This window comes from Schistocerca americana, chromosome 11 (assembly GCF_021461395.2).
Source record: "Schistocerca americana isolate TAMUIC-IGC-003095 chromosome 11, iqSchAmer2.1, whole genome shotgun sequence".
NCBI lineage: Eukaryota > Metazoa > Arthropoda > Insecta > Orthoptera > Acrididae > Schistocerca > Schistocerca americana.
Window position 1 is genome coordinate 123,899,341 of NC_060129.1, and position 20,850 is coordinate 123,920,190.

Consider the following 20,850-nt stretch of genomic DNA (forward strand, 5'->3'; position numbering starts at 1 on the left):
GCACTCCTTCACCAAGGTTATCCCAGGAATATTTGGACGGCGTTGTGATGGCCCTCTGTGTGTCTCCTGGAGGCACAGGACGTCGCAGGAATGAATTTTACATGTGTTGGATATAAGTTCTTCTTTTTCAGATGATATGCCCTCGATGTTGAGAGATATGACTGTCAAACATGGCTCTGAAAAGGGCCTTTCCTTCGTTTTAGATTCTGAATACATGTCGTTTTAGACGTAGCTCAGTGTGTGGATGGATGTACCGGTATTTACCGTTGCCCAGGGGACGCCCGACTGTACTTGTACAATCTTCTGGGAGGCTCCTTCCTTGTCCCCCAGAAAGTTCGAATGCTGGATACATATGTCTTATGCAAAGCTTATTACGTGGCTCAAGTTTATCCGCCTCCCTCGATGATGGCGAATAAACCACAGGAATTGTCTGGTCGTTTCTTATGGAAAAGACATATCTCTTGCTTATGGTATGGGGTGGTCACGGAGCCTCGTTCTTTGGGGGGTTGGGCCTGGCTAATATACGAAGGAAGAGGTAGATGCTATATGTGGGTCGTACTGCTTTGACGATGACTCAAGAAACTCACACATTCACGTCTCGTTTATTTCTTTGTGTCTGTCCTGCAAGTCTTCAGCACCCTATTGGTGTTGGTCGCATAAATTATAAGTTAAAACATATTCGTGACTTCTGTCTTGCGGTGAGCTATTTAGGGGCTGACATTTTATGGAGACCCGTACTCACCATGAAATTCCTACAGACTCGTTGGAAAGCAGGCCCTTGCCCGAACCTCGTTGTAAAGGAACCGCCACGAACAAACTGGACGGCAGTTCGGTGCAATATCAGTCTTCCGATTTTTCCGGTGCGTGTAGCGTCCTCTTGATACAAGGTAGTAAATAACTTGATCCCAACGAAAGAGCGATTTTTCCGTAGTGAGCTTAGCGACATGGATTATGCAGTCGTTGTACGTCTACTGATACGATACGACATCGCTTTACATGTGGAGGTCATGTAGCAAATTGGTCTTGGATTAGGACGCAATTGGCCTCCCTTACTCGATCCTCTGAGACTTTATACACTACGGACATCATATTGCCTCCAGATTCTTCCTTCTTTTCACGGTCGAAAACCCATGCCGTTATGTGGTTCCTGGGACACTTCGTTCATTATGTTGTAGAAGGCGAGAGGGAAAATCTCATGGCCCTCATACAGTATATGACCCTGGCCTATTGGACATGCTTGCAGATGCCTCGATATCGAGACCTATTCGCCAACAGGTTCAATCTTGTTTTGCGTCGGCAAGGTGTTTGTTAATTTCAATTTTCTGATGATAGCTGTTTTCTTTATTATGTATCCCATCTGATTTGCTTTGCCTTGTTCTCTCCTACTTTACCTGCTTGTTTTGCTTTTGTGTTTTGACTCAATATCGCTCCAGTTCTAGTGTAAAATATGTATAGATGAAGTATATATACACATGAACGTATACAATCCTTAAAATAAGATTGAAATTTTTTCTAAAAATAATAAAAAAAGGATGACGCAGTGGTTGCCGTAATATAGAAAAAGACGCAATGAATAGCATCACAGATTCGTGACGAAATGTTTGAGAGCTCAGTGGTTCGTGTCCCGTTACATGTAATATTTTTTCTAACTTCTCGTTTTTAATAGGTTCTGGTACTTTCTTGTTAAGTTAGTATAGGTATATGCTATAATATTCGATGTTATGTGAGTATAAGTGCGCTCTTTTTGAGAAGTGAGGCAGGCCGTTGTGGCCGAGCGGTTCTAGGCGCTTCAGTCTGGAACCGCGCGACCGTCACGGTCGCAGGTTCGAATCCTGCCTCGGGCATGGATGTGTGTGATGTCGTTTGGTTATTTAGGTTTAAGTAGTTCTATGTTCTAGGGGACTGACCTCAGATGTAAAGTCCCATAGTGCTCAGAGCCATTTAAACGTTTGAGAAGTGAGCTTGTTCGATTGGCTTCATCCGCAGGACACCCTGCACAGCTTGCAGTAAGATATTTTTCACCTTTTGTCTTTAAAGTTTTCTAATTCGCATGTAGAGATTCTGCTAATAACTAGGGACAGTGATCAAATAAGAATGATCTTAAGGTTTTACTAAAAAGTTTGTATCGCAGTATTTGTAATGTCCTTAGTGACTGGACATGGTACTTTCTGTTTTGCCTTATAATATTTTCGCGGTTATTGAACTCTATATTTGTGTATACTACAGACAGAACCACCTTACTAGCATACGGATAAGGGAGGTTCAAATGGCTCTCAGCACTATGGGGCTTAACAGCTGTGGTCATCAGTCCCCTAGAACTTAGAACTACTTAAACCTAACTAACCTAAGGACATCACACACATCCATGCCCGAGGCAGGATTCGAACCTGCGACCGTAGCAGCCGCGCGGTTCCGGACTGCGCGCCTAGAACCGCTAGACCACCGCGGCCGGCGGATAAGGGAGGAAAGTACGTTTTAACAGAGCTAATACAGGAATTTTATCCCCCTTCATTTGGTAAACGAACAGTGCGATGTACGAGCCAGATACAGGTGCAGCGCGTTGCGATCGTGTATACCACGTTGGGGCCCACGTACCGTATGTACAAGTCGCATTGTGGCGCGCTCGACGTTCACGGCCCGTGTGCCGGCGGCTTTAGTCACAGCCTGGGGGACTGTTTCGAGAATGAAACTGAAAGCTCAAGGCCTGCCGTGGCCGGGATGCGCAGGTAGCGCGACCTTGGCTGCACATTCCTCGGCTTCCGCCCCCACATTCCGCTACGCAGCGGAGGGCCAGCCTCATTCCCGCATCTTTCTCACGGACTCGCCGGTAAGACGCCGAGCTTCTCTACCCTTGTAACTGCCGCCACCACCACCACCACCATCATCAAAACAGCAATTTGACATTGAGTTCTGCAAGAAGACCTCCCTCTTTTTTATTTGTATCCGTCAGAAATGTTTGGCGAAAGCCTACGAGTGTAAAAATAATTAGCTGCCCTATGACACATGGTACACAGGGTAAATAACATCCCACTTAGCAAAGAAAGCTACGAAAAAGAATCATAAACAGTACAACTCATATGAAACTTCCTGGCAGATTAAAACTGTGTGCGGGCCGAGACTCGAACTCAGGACCTTTGCCTTTCGCGGGCAAGTGCTCTACCAACAGAGCTACCCAAGCATGACTCACGCCCGGTCCTCACAGCTTTACTTCTGCCAGTACCTCGTCTCCTACCTTCCAAACTTTATAGAAACTCTCCTGCGAACCTTGCAGAACTAGCACTCCTGAAAGAAAGGATATTGCTGAGACATGGCTTAGCCACAGCCTGGGGGATGTTTCCAGAATGAGATTTTCACTCTGCAGCGGAGTGCTAGTTCTGCAAGGTTCACAGGAGAGCTTCTGTAAAGTTTGGAAGGTAGGAGACGAGGCACTGGCAGACGTAAAGCTGTGAGGACAGGGCGTGAGTCGTGCTTGGGTAGCTCAGTTGGTAGAGCACTTGCCCGCGAAAGGCAAAGGTCCCGAGTTCGAGTCTCGGCCCGGCACACAGTTTTAATCTGCCAGGAAGTTTGATATCAGCGCACACTCCACTGTAGAGTGAAAATCTCATACTGGAATACAACTCATAGTCACAAACAATGGTTGCAACACCTATATACACTGAAAATCCAAAGAAACTGGTACATCTGCCTAATATCGTTTAGGGGCCTTGCGAGCACGCAGAAGTACCCAACACAACGTGGCATGAACTCGGCTAATGAGTGAAGTAGTGCTGAATGGAATTGACGCCATGAATCCTGCAAGACTGTACATAAATCCTAAGAGTACGGGGAAGGGTGAGGGGGGGGAGGGAGGGGTGTGGAGATCTCATCAGCACGGTGCAAGGCATCCCAGATATGCTCAATAACGTTCATGTCTGGGGAGTCTGGTGGCCAGCGGAAGTATTTAAACTCAGAAGAGTCTTCCTGGTGCCACTCTGTAGTAATTCTGGACGTGTGGGGTGTCCCATTGTCATGCTGGAATTGCCCAAGTCCATCGGAATGCACAATGGACGTGAATGGATGGAGGTGATCAGACAGGATGCTTACGTACGTGTCACTAGTCAGAGTCGTATCTAGTCGTATCAGGGGTTCCATATCACTACAACTGCACACGCCCCACATATTACAGTTTTCATCAGCTTGAACAGTCTCCTGCCGACATGCACAGTCCATGGATTCACGAGGTTGTCTCCGTACCTGTACACGTCCATCCGTTCGATACAATTTGAAACGAGACTCGTCCGACCGGCAACATATTTCCAGTCATCGGCAGTCCAATGTCGGTGTTGACGGACCCAGGCGAGGCATGAAGCTTTGTCCTAGAGTCATCAAGAATACACGAGTGGGCCTTCGACTCCAAAACCGCATACCAATTATGTTTCGTTGAATGGTTTGCACGCTGACACTTGCTGTTGCCCCTGCATTGAAATCTGGAGGTATTTACGGAAGGGCTGTACTTCGGTCACGTTGAACGATTCTCTTCATTTGTCTTTGGTACCGTTCTTGCAGGATCTTTTTCCGGCCCCAACGATGTCGGAGATTTGATACTCACGGTAGACTTGTGGAATGGTCGTACGGGAAAATCCCCACTTCATCACTACCTCGGCGATGCTGTGTCCCATCGCTCGTGGGCCGACTATAACACCGCGTTCAAACTCACTTGAATCTTGATAACCTGCTATTGTAGCAGCAGTAACCGATCTAACAACAGCGCCATACACTTGTATTAATAGCCATTGCCGACCGCAGCGCCGTGTTCTGCCTGTTTAGATCTCTTGGTATTTGGATAGGTAAGCCTGTGCCAGTTTCTTTGGTGCTTCAGTGTAATACGAGGGCTGTCCAGAAAGTAAGTTACGATCGGTCGCGAAATGGAAACGACTATGAAAATCCGATAAAGCTTTGCAAAGATGTGTTGGGCAGTGTCTCTAGTATGACTCTAGGTAGAATTATGTCGCTCTTTTCATTCCTGAGCTCTCAGTGAGCGCGTAAAGATTTTATAGAAAATAGTGTCTCCCGCCAAGTACGAAGGCCTGGTGAGAATTTTCCCCTGAAGCTATGCAACCAACATTACATAACTGTCGTGCGGTTTCTTCTTCAAGACAATTCTCAGCCTCATTCTGCAGGGGCAGTGAAGGTGTTCCTGCATTGTTTCAATTGGAAATGTTTGGTTACCCACAATACAGCCCGTAATTGTCTCCCACCGAGTTTCATCTCTGCTCATACGAACCGCTGGCTATGAAGACAACGTTTTGGCACAGACAACGAGCTTTAGGCCAGCGTAGAGAATTGGCGGAAAGCACTGGCGGCTGCCTTCTATGATGAGGGTATTGGAAAGTAGGTACAACGCTACGACGAATGTCTGAGTCAGAACGGCGACTACGTAGAGAAGTAGCTGAAAGGTGTAGCTAACTGTTACAAATGAAACATTTCTGATTTTCACTGTGATTTTCATTTCGCGATCAATCGTAACTTACTTCCTGGACAGCCCTCGTACAAAAGCTCAACCAAAAAATTAAAACACAACTACAGGAAACTGAAAACAAGCAGAGAGTTCACAAACACCAAAGGACACTACAGCACACATGGAAACATAAAACTGTAACACTCATCACAGACTAACATAAAAAATAAAACACTTTAACATAAAAACACAAAGCAACACACAAGATCGCAAATATATGAATGAAACAGGGATTACATTTTGCTCACAGTAGTAGAAACACACGCCAGTCACATTTACAAACAACAGACAAACCAGATAAATACCAAGGAGCAGGTGTGTACACGTTAGAGTACCAAGGATGTAAATCAGTTTATCTGGGGATCACAGGTAGGAACTTCAAAACTAAATACAAAAGAACATATAAGAAGTTGACAATATGAAAACAGCCATTCTGCCTTCGCCGAACATCTCATGAAACATGGACACGAAGTATCCAACATGGGACATGACTACAGTTATTATAGTGAATAAGCATAACAGAAAGCTCCTGGCCGTGCGGTTGTAGGCGTTTCAGTCCGGAACCGCGCGACCGCTACAGGCGCAGGTTCGAATCCTGCCTCGGGCATGGATGTGTGTGATGTCCTTAGGTTAGTTAGGTTTAAGTAGTTCTTAGTTCTAGAGGACTGGTGACCTCAGATGTTAAGTCCCATAGTGCTCAGAGCCATTTGAACCATTTTTTAACAAAAAACTCCTGACATTGCAGGAAAACGTTCATATACAAAATGCCAGTGCAATCTAAAAGAAGGTACTGAAAGACAAAATCCATATAAACAACAACAAACAGAGATCCGAAACATAACCAAAATAAATAATTAACCTTCTCTCTCTCTCTCTCTCTCTCTCTCTCTCTCTCTGACACACACACACATACACACACACACACACACACACACACACACACAGAGAGAGAGAGAGAGAGACAGACACACACGTACACACTCACATACAACAAATGAAAATATCAAAAAACACACATAACACAAAAGACGAATGATAAACACACAGGGATAGTTGACAACACTACACACCGAAAACACAACAAAAGATATAACGTGTAAGTGATGTACGTGTGGAATCAAATGTGGGTGAAGGAACGCCGGAAATCGGCCAACTGCAGCATGGAGACTAATGAACACATCTCCAGGGTCACACATATGGGCTAAAAGCGCTAGAAATCGTAAGTGACACCGAACGATAATTTCACATCACGAAATTTGTGCTACGAAAGTTGATTCTAACCTAAAAAGAAGAGAAAAACACGACAAAGTGTAACATAGTAACATACTGTAACTTCCACATAAAACGTTTATTATATGTATAAAAAGAAACATGTGTTACAGGCCACTGAAGATGCATCACAAATAAAAGAAGCGAAACGCTTATGACAATAAACGAACTACCTTCAATTAGTTCCATAGACAGAGCACACCTCCTCGAGAAACATGTGTTTGTTTATAAAATATGTCACGATTTTCTTTTTTTGATCTTTTCTCGATATGTTTCGGGAAATGAATCCCATTCTCAAGTGCGTTTTCTCGTGTATTATACCATTTATTCGTGCTGTCTTCGACGTGTGAGGTGCTACATTGTTTTATTGCCTTTGCTGTAATATACAAAGGCATACAATTTTATGACTAATGATCGGTGTTTATATAGAGTTAATGGCAAATTTGGAAAAAAACTGCTTACGATTTTGTTGTAGTCCACTAAAGCAGAAACTCACATATACACAAATGCCAAAGAAACTGGTATACATGCTTAATATTGTATACGGCCCCCGCGAGCACGCAGAAGTGCCTCAACACGACGTGGCATAGACTCCACTAATGTGTGAAGTAGTGTTGGATACAATATCCACAGTCAACGTCTGTCTTCAGGAATCCTGGGAACCGGGGTGATGCAAAACTTTTCTCGATGTGTGTAGTTCCAGTGTTGTACGCGTCCTCTTGTCGTTGCGTATTGCAGACCATTGCTTCCTAGTGTTCCACTTCTTACAGACTGTAGTATAAATTGTATAGTAAATCGCTCTAAATTAAATAATAACCCTTAAATGCTGCATTATAGCATTCTAATTAGAAAATTGATGTGAAAGGTGTGTTCTTGCGAGCTAGTTACACAAACTTATCCTGGCACGACACATACTGCACGTTTACTTTGCGTCTGTCAATCTCAGAAGCGGTCCCACCCAATTAAGCGATTAACATTTTCACTTTAAGCGTTATTGTGATATACTCGCAACATAATATACGTGATGTAACTTATAGGACAGTCCGTAACAGTAGCACTTGGCATTCATTAACACATTAACGCTTAACTGCAACGAACGCATATCGTTTATGAGACGGAACTCCTGTAAAAAGGAAATTTCGGTGTCCCAAGGTGGCCGAAAATTCGTTAGATGAAACACTTTCTTAGAGAAATCACGTTCAAGATTTTGTGCCTGTATTGAATGCTCCTTTCTCTATTATAGGAATGATCTTCGCTGTCTCTGACACTGAAACACGAAGGACCATTGTTAACCTTGAAACTTCCTGGCAGATTAAAACTGTGTGCCCGACCGAGACTCGAACTCGGGACCTTTGCCTTTCGCGGACAAGTGCTCTACGAACTGAGCTACCGAAGCACGACTCACGCCCGGTGCCCACAGCTTCACTTCTGCCAGGATCTCGTCTCCTACCTTCCAAACTTTACAGAAGCTCTCCTGCGAACCTTGCAGAACTAGCACTCCTGAAAGAAAGGATATAGCGGAGACATGGCTTAGCCACAGCCTGGGGGATGTTTCCAGAATGAGATTTTCACTCTGCAGCGGAGTGTGCGCTGATATGAAACTTCCTGGCAGATTAAAACTGTGTGCCCGACCGAGACTCGAACTCGGGACCTTTGCCTACATTCACTCTGCGACCCTGCATGACATACCTCGGGGCGACTGTGCATCCAACAAGAATATTCTTACCCTAGAAACGGGCGGTCATACCGTCTTTAGTGTCTGTTCGCTAGCTTCGTTCAGGTGTCTCAGAATTCTAACGCTACCATCCTTGTATACAGGGCGACAGTTATCCTTGTATACAGGGCGACAGTTACTGAACTATATAACATAAAACCGTCATAACTTCTGAACCGTTTGCGTTTGGACGTTCAAACTGCACCGTTGGCCGCCGGGCATGATGGGAATTCGTTGTTGTTGTTGTGGTCTTCAGTCCTGAGACTGGTTTGATGCGGCTCTCCATGCTACTCTATCCTGTGCAAGCTTTTTCATCTCCCAGTACCTATTGCAACCTACATCCTTCTGAATCTGCTTAGTGTATTCATCTCTTGGTCTCCCTCTACGATTTTTACCCTCCACGCTGCCCTCCAATACTAAATTGGTGATCCCTTGATGCCTCAGAACATGTCCTACCAACCGATCCCTTCTTCTGGTCAAGTTGTGCCACAAACTTCTCTTCTCCCCAATCGTATTCAATACTTCCTCATTAGTTATGTGATCTATCCATCTAATCTTCAGCATTCTTCTGTAGCACCACATTTCGAAAGCTTCTATTCTCTTCTTGTCCAAACTATTTATCGTCCATGTTTCACTTCCATACATGGCTACACTCCATACAAATACTTTCAGAAATGACTTCCTGACACTTAAATCAATACTGGATGTTAACAAATTTCTCTTCTTCAGAAACGCTTTCCTTGCTATTGCCAGCCTACGTTTTATATCCTCTCTACTTCGACCATCATCAGTTATTTTGCTCCCCAAATAGCAAAACTCCTTTATTACTTTAAGTGCCTCATTTCCTAATCTAATTCCCTCAGCATCACCCGACTTAATTAGACTACATTCCATTATCCTCGTTTTGCTTTTGTTGATGTTCATCTTATATCCTCCTTTCAAGACACTGTCCATTCCGTTCAACTGCTCTTCCAAGTCCTTTGCTGTCTCTGACAGATTTACAATGTCATCAGCGAACCTCAAAGTTTTTATTTCTTTTCCATGAATTTTAATACTTACTCCGAATTTTTCTTTTGTTTCCTTTACTGCTTGCTCAATATACAGATTGAACAACATCGGGGAGAGGCTACAACCCTGTCTTACTCCCTTCCCAACTACTGCTTCCCTTTCATGTCCCTCGACTCTTATAACTGACATCTGGTTTCTGTACAAATTGTAAATAGCCTTTCGCTCCCTGTATTTTACCCCTGCCACCTTTAGAATTTGATAGAGAGTATTCCAGTCAACATTGTCAAAAGCTTTCTCTAAGTCTACAAATGCTAGAAACGTAGGTTTGCCTTTCCTTAATCTTTCTTCTAAGATAAGTCGTAAGGTCAGTATTGCCTCACGTGTTCCAGTGTTTCTACGGAATCCAAACTGATCTTCCCCGAGGTTGGCTTCTACTAGTTTTTCCATTCGTCTGTAAAGAATTCGTGTTAGTATTTGGCAGCTGTGACTTATTAAACTGATAGTTCGGTAATTTTCACATCTGTCAACACCTGCTTTCCTTGGGATTGGAATTATTAGCGTGTGCGTAAGCGCTATGTTGTTGTCGGCCATTTGCACCTGAAAATGTACGGTACAGCGCATTTGGGGGACTGAGAATCCGCAGTTCGCGATCCAGCAGTCTCTTCACCCTCAACGGGTGACGTGTGGTGTGCAATATCCAGTCACGGAACAATCGGTCCGATATTCCTTGTTGGCGCGGCGACAACCGAATGCTATGTGGAGGTTTTGGAAGATGATTTTATTCTCGTTTACCAAAGTAACCCTGATTTTGAAAGAAGTGGTTCATGCAAGACGGAGGTCGATCCCTTAGAATCAGGAGAGTGTTTGATGTCCTGGAGGAGCACTTTGGGGACAGCATTCTGGCTCTGGGGGCCATTCGCATGGGCCTCGATTGGCCGCCATATTGTCCCGATATGAACACATGCGACACCTTTTTGTGGGGCTATATTAAAGAGCAAGGCCAGACCTAAACTTTCATATGTCGTCAACGGTGGCCGTTAGTGGTTCATGTATAGCCAAATAGTAAGGTGACCGCTCGCGATAAGCGGGAAATCCGGGTTCGAGTCCCGATCCGGCTAAATTTTCATTGTCGTCATTCCATTCTCAAGTGATGGTAGTCATTATTCGCGATTGCGAATTCATCTGATATGTTTCGTAACAGCCGTGGTCTCTAAAGTGCATCGTCATCAGAATAACACTGGCACTACAGTATTGTACCGTAACCAAATAGGTCCGGCTCGCGTCGTCCCACGTGACCCGGACAGAAAAATGGCAACACCGATACACGACACAATAACTGAAAACAACTTCCAGTCGACTCGGATTGGATCCTGTGTCAAAGCAATTCTACACCATCCTTCCTGCAAAATGTTGGCAAGTTCAGTTAACGATGATGCAGGTGGATAGTGATCACGCACCCTTCTCTCCAAAATGTACCAAAATGACACTGCCTGTCATCTCGACTGCTAGTGATACGAGGCCGTTGGGATCCAGCACGGCGTTCCGTATTACCCTCCTGAACCCACCGGTTCCATATTCTGCTAACAGTAATTGGATCTCGACCAACGCGAGCAGCAATGTCGCTATTTGTGTATGAGAAATCGGTTGGAAACTTTCCTCATGTCAGCACGTTGTAGGTGTCGCCACCGGCGCCAACCTTGTGTGAATGCTCTGAAAAGTTAATAATTAGCATATCACAGCATCTTCTTCCTGTCGGTTAAATTTCGCCTCTGTAGCACGTCATCTTCGTGGTTTTTTTTTTTTTTTTTTTTTTTTGTGGTTTTAGGGCGCAAAACTTCTATGGTCATTAGCGCCATCTTCGTGGTGTAGCCATTTTAATGGCTAGTAGTGTATGTTCAAGCATGCATTTCTTGGGGTGTTACCATGTTTTTATCCAACCCCCGCAAATAAATTTGAAGTGCTGAGCTACGCCAGAATAGTGCGTCACGTTTCGGGAGGCTGTTCTGGAGGCGTTCCTCTTGTCAGCCACAACGCTGTGGCGTGTGAGCTTATCTTATCGCAGTCGCGGTAGCCTGCGCGTTTGTTTGTCGCCAGGCGCCGCGCCATGTATACTGACTCTGAGTAACGGAAGTCCGCTGTGCACCAAGTACAGAGGCAACACAGTTTGTGAAATTCCTTTCCTCGGGTATGTCAATTACCCATGGTTAATTCCGTACAGCTATCAAGTTACGGAAGGGTTGATTCCCGCTGTTGTAAACAGTCACAGACAATTTCTGTGGGATTAGCACTCCGTCGTCATTGCACAAGTGGCCCATCGGGTCCGTCCGACCGCCGCGTCATCCCCAGCTGAGGATGCGGATAGGAGGGGCGTAGGGTCAGCACACCGCTCTCCCAGGCGTTATGATGGTTTTCTTTGACGGGAGCCGCTACTATTCGGCCGAGTAGCTCCTCAATTGGCTTCACGAGGCCGAATGCACCTCGAAAAATGGCAACAGCGCATGGCGGTCATCGGTCCCTAGACTTACACACTACTTAACTAACTTATGCTAACAAGGGAACCTCCCCATCGCACCCCCCTCAGATTTAGTTATAAATTGACACAGTGGATAGGCCTTGAAAAACTGAACACAGATCAATCGAGAAAACAGGAAGAAGTTGTGTGGAACTATGAAAAAATAAGCAAAATATACAAACTGAGTAGTCCATGTGTAACATAGGCAACATAATGGAGAACGATAGCAGATGAGCGCCGTGGTCTCGTGGTTAGAGTGAGCAATGGCGAAACGAAAGGTCCTTGGTTCGAGTCCTTCCTTGAGTGAAAATTTTACTTTCTTTATTTTCGCAAAGTTACGATCTGTCCGTTCGTTCATTGACGTCTCTGTTCACTGTAATAAGTTTAGTGTCTGTGTTTTGCGACCGCACCGCAAAACCGTGCGATTAGTAGACGAAAGGACGTGCCTCTCCAATAGGAACCGAAAACATTTGATCGCAAGGTCATAGGTCAACCGATTCCTCCACAGGAAAACACGTCTGATATATTCTATACGACACTGGTGTCGGCATGTGCGTCACATGACAGGAATATGTTGTCGACCCACCTAACTTTTACACTTGGCGAATGGGTAAAAAGATTCTTCTACCTTGCCCGATTTAGGTTTTCTTGTGGATGTGATAATCACTCCAAAAAAAGTGAGGAAAACATAAGAGTTTGTCACATAAACTGCATCAAATGAATGCAACAGTTTCAGAGTCGCACAGTTTTCCCTGTGCTCTGTCAAAACATATGTTTTTTACGTTTTCAAATGTTTCTGTGCGTAGACCATCAAATTCTGTATATGTCCAAGCAAATCTGAACATGTCCTGGAATTTTGGAGAGCGAAGTTGATTATGTGTGAGTGGCTGAACTTTGATAATTATCTGAAAATAAAAAATTAAAATTTTCACGCGAGGGAAGATTTGAACCAAGGACCTGTCGTTCTACAGCTGCTCACGCTAACCACGGGACCACGGCGCTCGTGAGCTCACATTATCCTTTATGTTGGCTGTCTTGCACATGGACTACTCAGTTTGTATATTTTGCTTATTTTTTCGTAGTTCCGCACAACGTCTTCCTGTTTTCTCGATTGATCTGTGTTCCGTTTCTCAAGGCCTATCACTGTGCCAACTTATAACTAAATCTGAGGGGGGGTGCGATGGGGAGGTTCCCTTCTAAGAACGACACACGCACCCATGCCCGAGGGAGGATCCGAACCTCCGGCGGAAGGGGCCACGCAATCCGTGACATAGCGCCTCAAACCACGTGGCAACTCCGTGCGCCCAGGTGAAATACGGTGCCCGAGTCTTCGTCAAACTAAAAACGTGTGCATGCAACCTTGTTACCAGCTTGTCATCTTGTGAATCGGAGATATCCTCAATGTTCTCACAATCGACACCTAGATATCGGCTTTGATATGTTGTTGTTGTTGTTATGGTCTTCAGTCCTGAGACTGGTTTGATGCCGCTCTCCATGCTACTCTACCCTGTGCAAGCTTCTTCATCTCCCAGTACCTACTGCAACCTACATCCTTCTGAATCTGCTTAGTGTATTCATCTCTTGGTCTCCCTCTACGATTTTTACCCTCCACGCTGCCCTCCAATACTAAATTGGTGATCCCTTGATGCCTCAGAACATGTCCTACCAACCGATCCCTTCTTCTGGTCAAGTTGTGCCACAAACTTCTCTTCTCCCCAATCCTATTCAATACCTCCTCATTAGCTACGTGATCTACCCATCTCATCTTCAGCATTCTTCTGTAGCACATTTCGAAAGCTTCTATTCTCATCTTGTCCAAACTATTTATCGTCCATGTTTCACTTCCATACATGGCTACACTCCATACAAATACTTTCAAAAATGACTTCCTGACACTTAAATCTATACTCGATGTTAACAAATTTCTCTTCTTCAGAAACGCTTTCCTTGCCATTGCCAGTCTACATTTTATATCCTCTCTACTTCGATCATCATCTGTCTACCCGACGGGAGGCCCTAGCCACACGACATTTCCATTTATCTGTTATTTTGTTCCCCAAATAGCAAAACTCCTTTACTACTTTAAGTGTCTCATTTCCTAATCTAATTCCCTCAGCATCACCCGACTTAATTAGACTACATTCCATTATCCTCGTTTTGCTTTTGTTGATGTTCATCTTATATCCTCCTTTCAAGACACTGCCCATTCCATTCAACTGCTCTTCCAAGTCCTTTGCTGTCTCTGACAGAATTACAATGTCATCGGCGAACCTCAAAATTTTTATTTCTTCTCCATGGATTTTAATACCTACTCCGAACTTTTCTTTTGTTTCCTTTACTGCTTGCTCAATATACAGATTGAATAACATCGGGGGGAGACTACAACCCTGTCTTACTCCCTTCCCAACCACTGCTTCCCTTTCATGTCCCTCGACTCTTATAACTGCCATCTGGTTTCTGTACAAATTGTAAATAGCCTGCCGCTCCCTGTATTTTGCCCCTGCCACCTTGTTCATAAAATTCTATTAGTCTGTTCTGCAGGCAAGTATGGTAGGCTGTATTAAGGTTACAATTACTTTCAAGTGCAGTTAAGTCCACCTGCAGGTGTAACATGGCCTCTTCAGACTTTCCCTCATAAGGATTTTGGAACACTTTCATACGGGGCTCCGGATTTTCAAAATCTTTAAATCTTTCCTCAAACTCAGTCTTTATTTTTGGCAACAGAGATACTATTGTCGAAAATCAGTATCTCTCGGCCGGCCGAGGTGGGCCAAGCGGTTAAAGGCGCTACAGTCTTTAACCGCGCGACCGCTACGGTCGCAGGTTCGAATCCTGCCTCGGGCATGGATGTGTGTGATGTCCTTAGGTTGCTTAGGTTTAAGTAGTTCTAAGTTCTAGGGGACTGATGACCTTATCAGTTAAGTTCCATAGTGCTCAGAGCCAGTATCTCTCGTCCTCGGGTAGACATGGTCTCCCAGTGACGTAACTGCCTTTCACCTATCAGATTCTCGAATAATAAAAGCTGTTAAATAAATTTTTTAGTTTAAAGTAGTGTTGGTTGCAATTTATTAATTTAATAAATGCTTCAACTTGTCCATAGATTTGTATATTTGACTTTTACCGTGGAGTTTTAGATTTAGGTCGGCGATACATTTAGTTATGTCAGTTAAAAAAGCCAGATTATTCAACCATCGTCCATTCTGCAAATATCTGACAGTGTGCCCCTTGTCAATCATAAAGGTTTTCACGTCTCCCAACAGAGAGTAAAATTGAGTGAGCGTTACTGATCGGCTGAACTGGCGTGCCCGGCTCTGGGCTATAGTATGCAGGGCGTTTCACAAGTCATGTTAGACATCTCTAGAGATTCCAGAGGGGACTTCATAGATCAAGGTTTACGTCGGAACCCGTGTCAGGGAACGTCACCCAACGACGCTACAGAGCGTCAAAGTTACAGGTGCCGGCGCCTGTATGTGTTTAGGGTGATTCATGATGTTGTTACAAACTTTCAAGGACGATGGATAAGGATAAATGTATCAATTTGAGGTAATGGTCCGTGTAATGGAAACGAAACGGTCGAAAGTTATAAGCGGAAATCGTACTTCTGACAGTGGAATAGCCCGCATCTCGTGGTCGTGCGGTAGCGTTCTCGCTTCCCACGCCCGGGTTCCCGGGTTCGATTCCCGGCGGGGTCAGGGATTTTCTCTGCCTCGTGATGGCTGGGTGTTGTGTGCTGTCCTTAGGTTAGTTAGGTTTAAGTAGTTCTAAGTTCTAAGGGACTGATGACCATAGATGTTAAGTCCCATAGTGCTCAGAGCCATTTGAACCATTTTTGACAGTGGAATACATGTACCGGCATTGTTGTTGCTAAGACGTAGGGTAGGCAACTTTCAGAGGTGGTAGTATAGACTAAGAGAATAAAAAAATGTCTAGTAGACATGGCCTCTAAAATGTATACTTTAAGAGCTATGAACCCTTCTTCAATAGAGGAGATGTGTTTCATACTAGCGAATATGAAGAAGTGCTCATAGCTCCTCACGTATGCATTTTAGAACCCATGTTGACTGGACGATTTTTTCTTGTCTTGGTCCTTACTGCCACCTCTGAAAATTGGCTGCCCTACATTCTTAGCAACAACAGTACCGTTACATGTATTCCGCTGACAGAGGTATCAGAATGATTTTCGCTTGTACCTTTCGACTCGTTCGTTTCCGAACCGGGGACCCTTACCTCAAATTGATACATTGTTCCGTCTCCATCATATTTGAAACTCTGTAACATCACCACGGCATAACGCACATACATTTACAAGCGCCGGCACCTATAACTTTGACACTGTATAGTGTCTTCGGGTGTGATCCACTAAGCATCGGAAACGGCGTTTTAATTTATTACTTCTGTACTACTGACTGTATTAATAGCCCAGTTTGCTGACAGTATCTACATATACCACTGAATGTAGTTGCAAAATTATGTCATTGTACGAAACGTAGTTACGTACTTAAGGCGATATAGATGTTGAGATGTGTTGAGACAGTAGCTTTAGCATAATTAAAATGGAGCGGAAATTGACATATTAACTAATTGTAAAGTAATCAGACCTTTGAAGCTCTTTTATATATGTCAGATCGATTTTTTGAAGGATCGGTGTTTATAAAGATTCCACATCTGATAAAGGTATACATCAGATAACGTGTTAGTTTCGTTTGAGCATTCTTAGCCATCTTCATTTCTAGAGGTGCGTCGGTGAGGGGGTCGACAGAGATGCAGATAAACATCAGACACTATTGTAAATTCTTCTGGGCCTGCAGCGTTATATATGTCTTGTAAGGACATTACGTGTACATTAAGCCAAAATGCTGGTTTGTGTAGCAGTTGTTATTATTGTGAATTTACTTTCATTGGCTATAAGCCTATTTCGGCTCAAATTTCGCCTGTGCTTTGCTTAAAAACGCACCAAGTATGATATCTGACAGCAAGAGCGTCAACGACGTAATATGGGAGGTGCTTGAAAATGGTCTTTGAGCCAAAATAGGCCTATTGCCAATGAAAATAAAGTCATAATAATAACAACTGCTACACAAAGCAGCGTTTTGGCTTAATGTACACACTTTTCCATTCTTCTAAAGCATCTTCTCCTTGCTGTGATGGGACTTTTCGCGTAAGCACACATACGCAACATAAGATTGGTTGGTTGGTTGGTTTGGGGAAGGAGACCAGACAGCGTGGTCATCGGTCTCATCGGATTAGGGAAGGATGGGGAAGGAAGTCGGCCGTGCCCTTTCAGAGGAACCATCCCGGCATTTGCCTGGACTGATTTATGGAAATCACGGAAAACCTAAATCAGGATGGCCGGACGCGGGATTGAACCGTCGTCCTTCCAACATAAGGTGATTTAGATTTACTAAATTTACGGTGAGCGTAACCGTTGTAGCGAACAGGTCTGTCTTGGTCATTGCAACTGCTTCTACAGGGTGGTCCATTGACAGTGACCGGGTCAAATATCTCACAAAATAAGCGTTAAATGAAAAAACTACAAAGAACGAAACTCGTCTAGCTTGAAGGGCGGAACCAGATGGCGCTATGATTGGCCCGCTAGATGCCGCTGCCATAGGTCAAACGGATATCAACTGCGTTTTTTTAAAAATAGGAACCCCCATTTTTTGTTACATATTCGTGTACTACGTAAAGAAATATGAATATGCTGTTTTGAAGAGCGCGCCGCAGCGCGTAGTGTGAAGCAGTCGCCCTCCGTTTCTGGCGGTGGCGCCGCTGTGGCAATCACAGGTTTGGTGTCTCCCTCTGGTGGAAAAGGAGAAAAGTTGCCTGCTCACGTGCATTTAAGGGGCGCTGTGGGCTCGCCAGTCTGGTCAGTTGGTCAGCCGGGTCAGTGTGGGCCAGTCAGAGTCTGTTTGTCGTCCGGAGTGCTAGTATGTGTTAGGCCGCCAGTCTGCTCGAGTTGCTCGGGCAACGGTCATTGGCGGTTGGATCGATCGGTTGGTCGGTCGCGCACTGAGACACGAGATGACTTGTCCGCCTTGAGCGTCGGCGCGTGTGAGGTCGTCACGTGAGTCCAGTGGGCCGCGCCGTATAGCGAGGGGTAGTGGCTTCGCGGCAGACACGAGAGCAACAGGAGTCAACCCCACGACGCCGGTCTGGCCGGCGCGAGCTGCGACGCCGTGAGACGGGAGATCGGCGCGCCTTCCTGCGTCCGTTGAAGCGGCTGGCAGCGGACGGTTCGGGAGAGCGTTGGGGGTGCTGCGCCAGGTCTTCGCCAGAAATCGCAGTTTATTAGAAGTTAAGTGATTGGTGAGATGTTGATTTACTCTTGTCAAATTCTACTTGTTTTCTTGGTGAGGTCACCAGCCGCTTTGTTTTGGGGTCGTTCCACCATTCTTCTCCGTTTGTCCACCCGCGGGAAGGAGGTTATTTATGAATTGGGTGGTCCGTTTTTCCCTTGTGGAGTAGGGGCGGGTTAGAGCAACCTGCGGTTCGGGTTGTTCAGTAATGCCCCTGTCAATCTGTCATAGGTTAATAGCTGCCTCTGTCATGTTTGTCGGATTCGGTGTTAACGAATTTATTGCTTGAAGTGTAACGGCCGAATTCCTTAAACATGTTTATATGTTGTAATTCTTCATGCTTTCCCGGCGATCTGTTTACATCTTGGATATTCGGGAATCCAGCCGGATGTTCGTGTCGTTCTCGCACGATATTTCAACAGCGTGCCTCGCTGTCTTCTTCAGGTGCTACCTGATACTAGTCCTTGGTAGAGTAGAGCATTGTCTGACAGGACTAACGTCCTCATGTGTTTAGAGCCCCGGAACGCACTCGTTCCTTTACTCTTGTCGGACATTTGGGGTTTTGGATGGGGGAATTAACTCGTTTGAGGATATTTAGGGTGTGGGTTGATCAGGGAAAGGGGTGTCTGAGGTCGGCGTCGTCTTGGTTTCCAGTGCCCCAACGCGCCGATGACGTTAAAGCTCGGTGAACGAATATGACCCTGGCCCCATCAAGAGGTCTTGAGGTATAAGTCGGACGGTTGTTGGCTGCTGTGGAGTAGCCTTCGTCTGAATCTTCATCGTCTGAGCTTCTTTTTCGGAGACTGGGGCTGACTCCTGGGCTGCCTTTGGCTTGGTGGCTGCCTCAACCTTGTGGGAGGCGGCCAGTTCGAGCAGCCCTTCTAAGTGCTTGGTGATCCGCACCGCCAATTTCTTCTTGGGTGGCGGCTAGGCGTGATCTGCCTCCAATTCTGTCGTATCCATTGCCTCGGGGCGGGGAGCAGCTGCGGGCGGCCGCAAGGCTTTCGTGGCATAAGCCACTTCAGCCCGCAGCCGCCGGATTTCTCTGTGCGCCGCAGCCAGCTCGTCCTGTAGGGCGATCCTCTCTGCCGCAAATGCGGCTTTGAGGTCCGCTATTGCCTCGTCTGTGGCCGCACGGAGCTTGTTGTGTGGCACTGCGGCGTCATGGCTGCGTCTTGCGGGGGGCGGAGGCCCACGGCCGGGACGTTTCCGTCGTCGCTTCTTCTTCCTCATGTTGCTCCCGCGACCCCAGTTAACGATGTAACAGCAGCCACGAAAGCTCGCGACGTGCTTTCCTCCGCAATTTGCGCACTTCGGCGCCACGTCGCGCGGCTTTGTGCAGTCGCGGGTGTCGTGCGCTTCCGCGTACTTCACGCACACCACTTGGTTGCGCCGGCAGTATTTAGCCACGGGGCCAATCTGCTGGCAGCGGAAGCACTGCACGTCTCGGCGTGGTTTGCCGCCGCCGAAACCGAGTTCCTCAGTGACGAGACGCTCCATTAAGGCGGCCACATTGCGGCGGCCCGGCCTCCCGTCTCTTCTGGGCGGCATCTGGGCAGCAACAGCGACGGCAACAACAGCAGCAGCAAGCGCTCCGCTCTAGTCAGCGTCTCCCCACACAGGCTACTAGTCATTGGGTCGATCGAGTCCAGTATTTATGCCTGGGAGGAGCTGGGCGTTCCCTATTCGGTCCGCTCCGAGTCGAGTGTTCCGTCTGAGGTCTGCGCCCGCCAGACGCGGCTACATTGTCCCTCTCTGGTCGCCGGTGTTCCCTCCGCCGTCCGCGCCCGGCCTGGCCGTCTTCTGAAGTCGAGTTCATGATCTGGGGTGTGTCAGATCTGGTCTCCAATGTCAGACACCTTGTCTCACGGCTAGTCCCTCTCTGGTCGCTGGTGTTCCCTCCGCCGTCCGCGCCCGGCCTGGCCGTCTTCTGAAGTCGAGTCCATGATCTGGGGTGTGTCAGATCTGGTCTCCAATGTCAGACACCTTGTCTCACGGCTAGTCCCTCTCTGGTCGCTGGTGTTCCCTCCGCCGTCCGCGCCCGGCCTGGCCGTCTTCTGAAGTCGAGTCCATGATCTGGGGTGTGTCAGATCTGGTCTCCAATGTCAGACACCTTGTCTCACGGCTGTTCTCTCGGCCTCCACTTCTATTTCTTGTAGAATCCCGGAGTGTCCTGCGTTGAGTTTTCACAAGTTCAAGCGCTGTATTCCAGGCAGTGCTGATTTGGTATCCCGAGTCACGGTTGATTAGATTGTGTGTGACCTTAATGTCAATGGCTTCTTTAATGACACTGTCCCAAAATCTTGAGGTCTGTGTCACAATCTTGGTGTCATTTAAATCCATTGAATGACCAAGTTCCAGACAATGCTCTGCTATGGCTGATTTAGTTACCTGCGTGAGTCTAGCATGTCTCTGGTGTTCCTTACACCTGATGTCCACAGTTCTGGTGGACTGGCCAATGTCTGACATCCCACACCGGCATGGTATGTTGTAAATACCTGGCTTACGTAGCCCCAGGTCATCTTTTACATTCCCCAGCATAGCCCCAATTGTG

The 20,850-nt window shown here is 46.1% G+C and overlaps 1 protein-coding gene and 1 non-coding gene across 2 annotated transcripts in view; both read left to right on the forward strand.

Annotated features, from left to right (window-relative positions):
• Positions 1–20,850, forward strand: part of LOC124553767 (insulin-like growth factor 2 mRNA-binding protein 1) — an 885,110-nt gene that overhangs the window by 435,961 nt on the left and 428,299 nt on the right.
• Trnas-cga lies at positions 3,467–3,541 on the forward strand. Its single transcript has one exon. It is a non-coding gene; the product is annotated as a tRNA-Ser (tRNA).